Source organism: Canis lupus, unplaced genomic scaffold (genome assembly GCF_011100685.1).
Source record: "Canis lupus familiaris isolate Mischka breed German Shepherd unplaced genomic scaffold, alternate assembly UU_Cfam_GSD_1.0 chrUn_S1544H1732, whole genome shotgun sequence".
NCBI classification, from domain to species: Eukaryota; Metazoa; Chordata; class Mammalia; order Carnivora; family Canidae; genus Canis; species Canis lupus.
The window spans coordinates 123,759-136,753 of NW_023330383.1; positions in this window are offsets into that span (position 1 = coordinate 123,759).

Consider the following 12,995-nt stretch of genomic DNA (forward strand, 5'->3'; position numbering starts at 1 on the left):
CTGTATCTTCGGGGTAAATCCCCAGCAGTGCAATGGCTGGGTCATAGGGCAGGTCTATTTTAACTCCTTGAGGAACCTCGACAGTTATCCAGAGTGGCTGCACCAGTTCATATTCCCACCAACAGTGCAAGAGGGTTCCCCTTTCTCCACATCCTCTCCAACATTTGTTGTTTCCTGCCTTGTTAATTGTCCCCATTCTCACTGGTGTGAGGTGGTATCTCATTGTGGTTTGGATTTGTATTTCCCTGATGGCAAGTGATGCAGAGCATTTTTTCGTGTGCTTGTTGGCCATGTCTGTGTCTTCTTTGGTGAAATTTTTGTTCATGTCTTTGCCCATTTATGATTGGATTGTTTGTTTCTTTGCTGTTGAGTTTAATAAGTTCTTTATAGATCTTGGATACTAGCCCCTTATCTGATACATCATTTGCAAATATCTTCTCCCACTCTGTAGGTTGTCTTTCAGTTTTGTGGACTGTTTCTTTTGTTGTGCAGAAGCTTTTTATCTGGATTAAGTTCCAATAGTTCATTTTTGCTTTTCTTTCCCTTGCCTTCCTAGATGTATGTTTCAAGAACTTACTGTGGCCAAGTTCAAAAAAGGTGTTGCCTGTGTTCTACCCTAGGATTTGATGGAATCTTGTTTCACATTTAGATCTTATAGACATTTTGAGTTTATCTCTGTGGATGGTGTAAGAGAATGGTCTAGTTTCATTCTTCTGCATGTGGCTGTCCAATTTTCCCAGCACCAATTATTGAACAGACTGTCTTTTTTCCAATGTATAGTCTTTCCTCCTTTATCGAATATTAGTTGACCATAGAGTTAACGGCCCATTTCTGGGTTCTCTATTCTGTTCCATTGACCTAGGTGTCCGTTTTTGTCCCAGTACCACACTGTCTTGATGACTACAGATTTTTTTTTCTTTTTTTAAAATTCTTTTTATTGGAGTTCAATTTGCCAACATATAGCATAACACCCAGTGCTCATCCCATCAAGTGCCCCACTCAGTGCCCATCACCCCCGTCACCCCCACGCCCTGCCCACCTCCGTTTCCACCACCCCTTGTTCATTTCCCATAGTTAGGAGTGTCTCATGTTCTGTCTCCCTTTCTCATATTTCCCACTCATTTTTTCTCCTTTCCCTTTATTCCCTTTCACTATATTTTATATTCCCCAAATGAATGAGCCAATATAATGTTTGTCCTTCTCTGATTGACTTATTTCACTCAGCATAATACCCTCCGGTTCCATCCACGTCGAAGCAAATGGTGGGTATTTGTCATTTCTAATGGCTGAGTAATATTCCATTGTATACATAAACCACATCTTCTTTATCCATTCATCTTTCGTTGGACACCGAGGCTCCTTCCACAGTTTGGCTATCGTGGCCATTGCTGCTATAAACATCGGGGTGCAGGTGTCCCGGCGTTTCACTGCATCTGTATCTTTGAGGTAAATCCCCAATAGTGCAATTGCTGGGTCGTAGGGCAGGTCTATTTTTAACTCTTTGAGGAACCTCCACACAGTTTTCCAGAGTGGCTGCACCAGTTCACATTCCCACCAACAGTGTAAGAGGGTTCCCTTTTCTCCGCATCCCCTCCAACATTTGTTGTTTCCTGCCTTGTTAATTTGCCCCATTCTCACCGGTGTGAGGTGGTATCTCATTGTGGTTTTGATTTGTATTTCCTTGATGGCAAGTGATGCAGAGCATTTTCTCATATGCATGTTGGCCATGTCTATGTCTTCCTCTGTGAGATTTCTCTTCATGTCTTTTGCCCATTTCATGATTGGATTGTTTGTTTCTTTGGTGTTGAGTTTAATAAGTTCTTTAAGGATCTTGGAAACTAGCCCTTTATCTGATATGTCACTTGCAAATATCTTCACCCATTCAGTAGGTTGTCTTTGAGTTTTGTTGACTGTATCCTTTGCTGTGCAAAAGCTTCTTATCTTGATGAAGTCCCAATGGTTCATTTTTGCTTTTGTTTCTTTTGCCTTCGTGGATGAATCTTGCAAGAAGTTACTGTGGCCGAGTTCAAAAAGGGTGTTGCCTGTGTTCTTCTCTAGGATTTTGATGGAATCTTGTCTCACATTTAGATCTTTCATCCATTTTGAGTTTATCTTTGTGTATGGTGCAAGAGAGTGGTCTAGTTTCATTCTTCTGCATGTGGATGTCCAATTTTCCCAGCACCATTTATTGAAGAGACTGTCTTTCTTCCAATGGATAGTCTTTCCTCCTTTATCAAATATTAGTTGATGTAGAGCATATTCTCATGTGCATGTTGGCCATGTCTATGTCTTCCTCTGTGAGATTTCTGTTCATATCTTTTGCCCATTTCATGATTGGATTGTTTGTTTCTTTGGTGTTGAGTTTCATAAGTTCTTTATAGATCTTGGATACTAGCCCTTTATCTGATACGTCATTTGCAAATATCTTCTCCCATTCTGTAGGTTGTCTTTTAGTTTTGTTGACTGTATCCTTTCCTGTGCAAAAGCTTGTTATCTTTTTTTTTTTTTTTTTTTTTTTTTTTTTTTTTTTTTTTTTTTTTTTAAAAGCTTGTTATCTTGATGAAGTCCCAATAGTTCATTTTTGCTTTTGTTTCTTTTGCCTTCGTGGATGTATGTTTCAAGAAGTTACTGTGGCCGAGTTCAAAAAGGGTGTTGCCTGTGTTCTCCTCTAGGATTTTTTTTTAAACTTTTTTTTATGATAGTCACAGAGAGAGAGAGAGAGAGAGAGAGAGAGGCAGAGACAGAGGCAGAGGGAGAAGCAGGCTCCATGCACCGGGAGCCCGACGTGGGATTCGATCCCGGGTCTCCAGGATCACGCCCTGGGCCAAAGGCAGGCGCCAAACCGCTGCGCCACCCAGGGATCCCTCCTCTAGGATTTTGATGGAATCTTGTCTCACATTTAGGTCTTTCATCCATTGTGAGTTTAACTTTGTGGATGGTGTAAGAGAATGGTCTAGTTTCATTCTTCTGCATGTGGATGTCAAATTTTCCCAGCACCATTTATTGAAGAGACTGTCTTTCTTCCAGTGGATAGTCTTTCTTTCTTTATCAAATATTAGTTGATCATAAAGTTGAGGGTCCACTTCTGGATTCTCTATTCTGTTCCATTGATCTGTGTGTCTGTTTTTGTGCCAGTACCACACTGTCTTGATGACCACAGCTTTGTAGTACAACCTGAAATCCCGCATTGTGATGCCCCCGGCTCTGGTTTTCTTTTTCAATATTCCCCAGGCTATTCGGGGTCTTTTCTGATTCCACAGAAATCTTAAAGTAATTTGTTCCAACTCTCTGAAGAAAGTCCTGGTATTTTGATAGAGATTGCACTAAATGTGTACATTGCCCTGGGTAGCATAGACATTTTCACAATATTGATTCTTCCAATCCATGAGCAGCGAATGTTTTTCCATCTCCTTGTGTCTTCCTCAATTTCTTCCAGAAATGTTCTGTTGTTTTTAGGGTATAGATACTTTCCCTCTTTGGTTAGGGTTATTCCTAGTTATCATATGCTTTTCAGTGCAATTGCAAATGCAATTGACTCCTTAATTTCTCTTTCTTCAGTATCATTGCTATTGTATAGAAATGCCACTGATTTCTGGGCATTGATTTTGTATCCTGCCATGCTGCCAAATTGCTGTATGAGTTCTAGCAATGTTGGGGTGGAGTCTTTTGGCTTTTCTATGTACAGTATTATGTCATCTGCAAAGAGCGAGAGTTTGACTTCTTCTTTGCCAATTTGAATGCCTTTTATTATTTTTTTGTTGCCTTATTGCTGAGGCTAGGACTTCTAGTGCAATGTTGAATAGCAGTGGTGAGAGTGGACATTCCTGTTGTGTTCTTGGTCTTAAGGGAAAGGCTCCCAGTGTTTCCCCATTGAGAATGATATTTGCTGTGGGCTTTTCACAGATGGCTTTTAAGATGCTGAGGAATGTTCCCTCTATCCGTACACTCTGAAGAGTTTTGATCAGGAATGGATGCTGTCTTTTGTCAAATTCTTTCTCTGCGTCTATTGAGAGGATCATATGGTTCTTGTTTCTTCTCTTGTTGATATGATCTATCACGTTGATTGCTTTACGAGTGTTGAACCAGACTTGCATCCCAGGGATAAATCTCACTTGGTCATGGTGAATAATCTTCTTAATGTGTTGCTGGATCCTTTTGGCTAGTACCTTTTTGAGAATTTTTTGTCTGTGTGCATCAGGGATATTGGCCTATAATTCTCCTTTTGGGTGGGGCCTTGGTTTGGGAATTAAGGTGATGATGGCCTCATAAAATGAGTTTGGAAGTACTCTATTCCTTTCTATCCTTCGAAACAGCTTTAGTAGAATAGGTATGGTTTCTTCTTTAAATGTTTGATAGAATTCCCCTAGGAAGCCATCTGGCCCTGGACTTTTGTGTCTTAGGAGGTTTTGGACGACTGCTTCAATTTCCTCCCTGGTTATCGGCCTGTTCAGGTTTTCTATTTCTTTTGGTTCCAGTTTTGGTTGTTTGTGGTTTCTAGAAATGCGTCTATTTCTTCTAGATTGCCTAATTTATTGGCATATAGTTGCTCATAATCTGTTTTGTATTTTAAGATTTTATTTATTTATTCATGAGAGACACACACACACAGAGAGAGGCAGAGACAGGCAGAGGGAGAAGCAGGCTCCATGCAGGGACCCCGACTTGGGACTCCATCCTGGGTCTCCAGGATCATGCCCTGGGCTGAAGTCTGTGGTAAACTGCTGAGCCACCCAGGTTGCCCTATAATATGTTTTTAAAATCATTTGTATTTTCTTGGTATTGGTGGTGATCTCTCCTTTTTCATTCATGATTTTATTTATTAGAGTTTTTTCTCTTTTGTTTTTAATAAGGCTGGCTAATGGTTTATCTATCTTATTAATTCTTTTAAAGAACCAACTCCTGGTTTTGTTGATTTGTTCTACAGTTCTTCTGTCTCTATTTCATTGACTTCTGCTCGAATCTTTATTACTCTCTTCTTCTGCTTGGTGTAGGTTTTGTGTTCTTTCTCCAGCTCCTTTAGGTGAAAGGTTAGCTTGTGTATTTGAGTGTTTTCCAATTTTTTGAGGGATGCTTGTATTGCGATATATTTCCCTCTTAGGACTGCTTTTGCTGTATCCCAAAGATTTTGAAGAGTTGTATCTTCATTCTCATTAGCTCTCATTAGTTCTCATGAATCTTTTTAATTCTTCTCCTGTTTCCTGGTCGACCCTTTCATCTTTTAGCAGGTTGCTCTTTAACCTCCATGTGTTTGAGTTTCTTACAAATTTTTTCTTGAGATTGAAGTCACGTTTCAAAGCATTTGGTCTGAAAATACGCAGGGGACAATCCCAATCTTTTGGTATGGATTGAGACCTGATTTGTGACCCAGTTTGTATCTATTCTGGAGAAAGTTCCATGTGCACTTGAGACAATGTTTATTCAGTTGCATTTGGATGGAAAGTTCTGTAAATATCTGTGAAATCCGTCTGGTCCAGTGTATTGTTTCAAGCTCTTGTTTCTTTGAAGATGTTGTGCTTAGAATATTTGTCATTTGCTGAATGCGCTGTGTTGAAGTCTCCCAGTAGTAGTGTATTATCTAAGTGTCTTTACTTTGGTTTTTAATTGATTGATATACGTGACAGGTCCCACATTAGGGGCATAAATATTCATGATTGTTGAATAGATCCTTTAAGTATTATATAGTGTCCCTCTTCATCTCTTACTACAGTCTTTGGGATAATGTTTAATATATCTGATATGAGGATTGCTACCCCAGCTTTATTTTGAGGGCCATTTGAATGGTAAATGGTTCTTGCAGCATTTCATTTTCAGGCTGTAGGTGTCCTTAGGTCTTAAGTGCTCTTGTAGATGGAAAATAGATGGGTCTTGCTTTTTCATCCAGTCTGAAAACCTGTGTTCTTTGATGGGATAATTAAGCCCATTCACATTCAGAGTTACTATTTAAAGATTTGAATTTAGTGTCATGATAATACCTATTCAGTCCCTGTTTTTGTGGAACATTTCTTTGGGATTCCTCTTTCTTTACAGGGACCCCCTTAATATTACTTGCAGAACCAGTTTTGGGGGTCACATATTCTTTCAGTTCCTGCCTGTCTTGGAAGCTCTTTATCTCTCCTTCCATTTTGAATGAGAGCCTTGCTGGATAAAGTATTCTTGGCTGCATGTTCTTCTCATTTAGGACCCTGAATATATCCTGCCAGCCCTTTCTGGCCTGCCAGGTCTCTGTGGAGAGAGTGTGCTGTTAATCTAATATTTCTCCCCATCAATTAGGGTTCTCTTGTCTATTGCTGCTTTAAGGATTTTCTCTTCAGCTTTGGAATTTGCAAGTTTCACTTAAATGTTGAGGTGTTGAATGGTTTTTTATTGATTTTGTGGGGGGAACCTCTCTATATCCTGAATGAGAATGCCTGTTTCCCTCCCCAAATTAGGGAAATTTTCAGCTATGATTTGTTCAAATACACTTTCTGGTCCTCTGTCCCTCTTGGCGCCCTCTGGAGCCCCAATTAAACGTAGATTTTTCCTTCTGAGGCTGTCATTTATTTCCCTTAACCTTTCCTCATGATCTTTTAATTGTTTTTCTCTTTTTTCCTCAGCTTCCTTTCTTGCCATCAACTTGTCTTTTATGTACTCACTCTTTCTTCTACCTGATTAACTCTCGCTAGGACCTCCATTTTGGATTGCATCTCATTTCATTGATTTTTAATTTTGGCCTGATTAGATTAAATTCTGCAGTCATGAAGTCTCTTGAATCCTTTATGCTTTTTTCCAGAGCCAGCAGTAGGTTTATAATTGTGGTTCTGAACTGGCTTTCAGACATCGAATTGTAATCCAAATTCTGTAACTCTGTGGGAGAGAGTACTGTTTCTGATTCTTTCTTTAGTGGTGAGTTCTTCTTTCTAGTCATTTTGCTCAGTGCAAAGTGGCTAATAACAAGTTGTACTGGACAAAGGAAGAAAAGAAAATGGAAAAAAAAAGGAGGGATATCCTCTGTTTCTATACACTGTAAATCCTTCAACTTCTCTTGGCGCTTTCCAGCGCTGCTTGGTCAAGATTTTGCTCTTCCCCTGTCCTTCCAGCTGGTCTTCTACCAGAGGGGCGTGCTGTGCTGATTCTCAAGTGATCTGGGAAGCTGCCCCGCCCCTTGCCAGGTGCACGGTTCAGTGGGAGCTGTTTATCCTGTTAGGCCCCTGTTCCCTGGTGGCCCCACTCCGTCCTAGGCACAGGGTGACACCAGGAGGAATGACAACACTGGCAGTGGCCAGCTCTCTAGCTCTGGAGTCAGCTCCAGTAGTAACTACCAGTCTCCCAGTCCACACTGGCCTGTATGCTCCAGGGGTGGAGGTTGTTGACCTGCACAGCTTGGGGTCGCCTGGTGGTAGGAGAGTCCTCACTGTCCTGTGCCCTCCCCGCCTCCACCTGTCCCGGGGGAGTGCAGGATCCTGGGCTGTGTCCGTTCGGTGCCCTGGAGCCCAGGCTCTGCAATGCTGGAATCGTGCTCCCCTGGCCGTGGCTCCGAAGGCAGCAGGGCACAGACCCCTCCATCTGGAGCTGCCGCCTGAGCTTCTCCCCACGCTCCGCCTGTCGCGCATTCCAGCCTTTTACCGTGCTCTCCCCCAGGGTGCACTTCCTCTGTTAGTGACTCCGGGAGACTGGAGGCTCCACTACCCCTCCTGTGGTTTTGCCTGATTTCCCTGCTAAGCGCCTTTCTTTCCTGGAAGAATCCAGTGCTGTACCAAACATTTCAAGAATAATTAATTCTTATTCTTCTTAAGCTGTTCCAAATAATGGAACTGTAAGTAAAACTTCCAAAGTTATTCTATGAGGCCAGCATTACCTCAATTCAAAAACCAGATAAAGACCCCACTAAAAAAGAGAATTACAGGCCACTAGTCCTGATGGACATGGATGCAAAATTTTTCAACAGGATATTACTTAACAAATCCATTAAAAGGATTATTCACCTTGGTCAAGTAGGATTTGTTCCTGACCTCCAGGGGTGATTCAATATATGCAAATCAACGTGATGCACCACATTAATGAAAGAATGTTAACTATATGATTCTCTCAATAGATGCAGGAAAAATATTTGACAAAATTACAGCCTCCTTTCTTTATGAAAACTCAGTGTAGTAGGGATAGAAAGAACATATCTCAACATCATAAAGACTATATATAAATGACCCACAGGTGATATCATCTTTAATGGGCAAAAACTGAGACCTTCTCTTCTAAGGCCAGGAACATGACAGGGATGTCCACTCTCTCCACTGTTATCCAAAAGAGTACTGGAAGTCCTATTGTCAGCAAACCAACAACAAAAAGAAATAAAGGCACCCAAGTCAAGGAAAGAAGCCAAAGTTTCACTCTTTGCAGAAAACATGATACTCTATGAGGAAAATATGAAAGACTTCACCAAAAATTGGTAGAACTGATACATTAATTCTGAAAAGTCACAGTATATAAAATCAATGTACAGAAATTGGTTGCATTTCTATACACCAATAATGAAGCAACAGAAGAAATAAAGGAATCAGTCCCATTTACAATTACACCCCAAAGCATCAGATACCTAGGAATAAAACTAAGCAAAGAAGTAAAAGACCTGTAGTCTGAAAACTATAGAACACTTATGAAAGAAATTAAAGAAGACACAAAGAAATGGTAAAACATTCCATGCTCATGAATTACAAGAACAAACATTGTTAAAATATCTATACTACCCAAAGCAAACTACACATTCATTTCAATCCAGATCAAAATGCCACTAGCATTTTTCACAAAAGCAGAACAAACAATCCTAAAGTTAATAAGAAACCAGGAAAGACCCCAAATAGCCAAAGTAATGTTGAAAAAGAAAAGTACAGTAGGAAGCATCACAATTCAAGAATTCAAGCTGTATTACAAAGCTATAATCATCAAAACAATATGTTACTGGCACAAAAACAGACACATAGATCAATGGGACATAATAGAATCCAGAAATAGACACACAACTTTATGGTCAACTTATCATTGACAAAACAGAAAAGAATATCCAACAGAAAACAGACAGTCTCTTCAACAAATGGTGTTGGGAAATCTGGACAGTGACATGCAAAAGAATGAAACTGGACCACTTTCTAACAGCATAAACAAAAATAAAGTCAAAATGGATGGATGAAAGACCTAAGTGTAATACAGGAAACCATCAGTATCCTAGAGAAGAAAAGAGGCAGCAACCTCTTTGACCTCAACCATAGTAACTTCTTGCTAAACATGTCTCCAGAGGCAAGGGAAACAAAAGCATAAATGAACTATGGAGTCCTCAGCAAGATAAAAAGCTTCTTCACAGCAAGGGAGACTATCAACAAAACTAAAAGGCAACCTTCAGAATGGGAGAAGACATTTGCAAGTGAAATATTGTATGAAGGGCTAGTATCCAGAATCTATAAAGAAATCATCAGAATCAACACCAAAAAAAAAAATCCTTGAATAAGTGAGTAGAAGAGATGAACAAATATTTCTCCCAAGGAGACATACAAATGGCTAACAGACACATGAAAAAATGCTCAACATTACTCAGATCGGGGAAATACAAAGCAAAAGTACAATGAGATATCCCCTCACAGTGGTCAGAATGGCTAAAATTAACAACTCAGTAAACAACAGATATTGATGAGGGTGTGAGAAAAGGGAACTCTTTTGCATTGTTGGTGGGAATATGAAATTGTACAGCCACTGTGGAAAACAGTACGGAGGTTCCTCAAGAAGTTAAAAATAGAACTACACTATGACCCAGCAATTGCACTATTAGGATTTATCTAAAGGATACAAAAATGGTGATTCAAAGGGGGAAATGCACCCCAATGTTTATAGCAGACTTTTAAGAATAGCCAAATTATGGAAATATCCCAAAAATCCATCAACTGATGAATAGATAAAGACGTACACACACACACACACACACACACACAGACTGGAATATTACTCAACTATGAAAAAGAATGAAATCTTACCTTTTGCAACAATTTGGGTGGAACTAGAGGGTATTAGACTAAGCAAAATAGGTCACTCACAGAAAGACAAATATATGATTTTTCTCATATGTGGAAATTTGGAAAAAAACAAATGAGCATAGGGGAAGGGAAGGAAAAATAAGATAAAAACTAAAAAGAAGGCAAACCACAAGGAACTTTTAAGTATAGAGAACAAACTGAAAATTGCTAGAGGCAAGGTGGGTGGGTGGATGGGCTAAATGGGTGATGGGCATTAAGGAGAACCCTTGTTTGGATGAGCACTGGGTGTTATATATAAAAGATGGATCTAAATTCTACTCCTGAAACCAATACTACACTATATGTTAACTATCTTGAATTTAAATTTTTAAAATGTAAAAAAAAAAAGATGTGGTATGTATTACAAAGAAACATTACTCAACCATAAAAAAGGATGCGATCCTGCCATTTGGGACAACATGGATGGACCTAGAGGATATGCTAAGCGAATTAAGTCAGACAGAGAATGACAAATACCATATGATTTCGCTTACATGTGTAATTTGATAAGACAAATAATCAAAAAGCATAAACAGACCCATAAATACAGAGAACAAACTGATGATTGCCAGTGGGGAAGAGGTTGGGAGGATGGGCAAGATATGTGAACTGGACTGGGCGGAACAAGCTTCCAATATGGAACAAATTAATCATGGGGATAAAAGGCCCAGGTTAGGAAATATAGTCAATGGCATTATAATAGCCATATGTAATATGTAATATGTAATGTGTAACATGATGACAGATGGTAGCTACACTTGTGGTGAGCATAGCATAATATATAGACTTGTCAAATCACAATATAGAACACCTGAAACTAATGTAACATTTTATGTCAACTATACTTCAATAAAAAACAATAAAACAAGTCAATTGAAAAAAATCACAGTAAACAAACTGATATATATCCATACCATGGAATACTAGTCAGCAATAAAAAGGAATGAACTGTTTATATATATAACAACTTGGGTTTATCTTAGCACTTTGTGATCAATAAAAATAAAAACCCAATCCTAAAAGGTCATATATTGTATGATTTCACTTACATAATTTTCCTGAAGTTAAAGGAGTTGAAATGGCAAAGTTATAGAACTTGAAAACAGATTAGTGGTTGCCAGAGCTTACGGGTAGGGTAGAGGATAGGTAAGTCCGTTGTGGTTTAAAAAGGGGGTAATATGTGAAATGCTTGTGGTAATAGAAATTGTTTGTATCATGACAGTGGTGGTAGATACATAGATATACAAAACTGAAATCTAATATGACAAAATCTAAAGAGCACCAAATAGCACATGTGTGCACATACGCGCGCACACACACACACACACACACACAGGAATCAAGGTAAAACTGGAAAAATCTGTACAATATCAGTAGATTATAGCAATACCAACATCCTGGTTGTGATATTGTACTACAGTTTTGCAGGATGTTACCATTGACAGAAACTGGACAAAGAGCATACAGGATCTTTCTGTATTCTTTCTCACAATCACACTTTCATTTATCTCAAAATAACAAGTTTAACTTAGAAAAAGATAACCATTGAAAACTTGCCTTCATCCCCTGGTGGACATTAAATATTGTTCTTAATACTACTCCCAGTCAGTTTGCAACCTAGGTGGACATGGTGGAGAGTGGAGGAGAAATATTTCAGGAACCTGGTTTTTCATGATTTCATTGAGCCACTGTAGCAACCAAATCTGAATCCTTCTCAATCTCTGGATTTCCTATTATTCAAGATGATACTTTCCTCAGGGTTTAAGGTAATCTGAGTTAATTATTTGTTATTTGCTGCCTAAAACATTCGTAATAATATTCATACAACCTGTGGCTCTTATTTTCATTTGATTTCTTCTAAGTTCACATATGATGATTTTTCTGGATGTGTTTAATGTGTCCAAGAGTGGTGTTTTTATTTTTCCCCCTGGAATGTGTTTAGTTCTCTTGATCTGCATGCTCACAACTTTTTCTTACTTAGCCGGATGTTCTTCATGTACATTTTGAGTATTACTTCATTTGCAACTAGGGTGGATCCTCCTCAGGAACACCCACTAATCTAGGGCTCTTTCCCTGTTTTCTCTTATTATTATTGCTTTGTCATCCTTTTCACCTATCTACTTTTTGCAACAGATAGTTTAATTTCCTTGAAACCACTAATACATACTTTTCCTTTCCCTACACACAAACATTTTTTTCTGCTGCCGCAAATGTAGATTTTAAATCTGCTACTACATTTTACTTTACCTGCTATTTCAGTGATGAGGAAACTCTGGTTGGAAGATTGAAGGAAATGTCACAAGAGTACACAGCTGGAAGAGCTGAAATGGGATTCAAACTCGGATGTGCCTGCCTCTAAAGTTGGTGCTCTGAACCGCAGTGCTCTTCTGAATTGCTAACTGATAAGCAAGGAGGGAATTTAGTACTGTGTCACTGCTTAACTTTATAGTTAAAATCTTCAAGTAGAAATTAGAGGTAAGGGGCTCCTAGGTGGCTTGTTTGCTTGGGCACCTGCCTTCGGCTCTGGTTGTGATATCAGGGTCCTGGGATTGAGCCCTGCATTGGGCTCCCCACTGCGGGGTTCTGCTTCTCCCTCTGCTCCCCCCAGAATAAATAAATAAAATCTTAAAAAAAGAAATTACAGGTAAGGTTATTTTAAAATATGATAGACTCATGATTATGACAAAGAGGACAAATAGCCAATTGAATGGACATTCATGCTGTCAGGTTAAGCACTTTTTCATCCTCTCCCTCTTAGAATAAAAGAGGAAGGAATTTCTTACTGTGTTACTTGATGCAGCAATGCCATGATCCCCGTAAATATAGGCCTTCCACCGTACTGGGTTGGAGGAGATCCTAACTTGTGAATTACAAAGAAAAAATGTTCATATAGATAGAATTAGATAGCTCATTGGACAACCTTAATTTTCTCCTCCCTGCTCCCATCACCGATAGCCACAG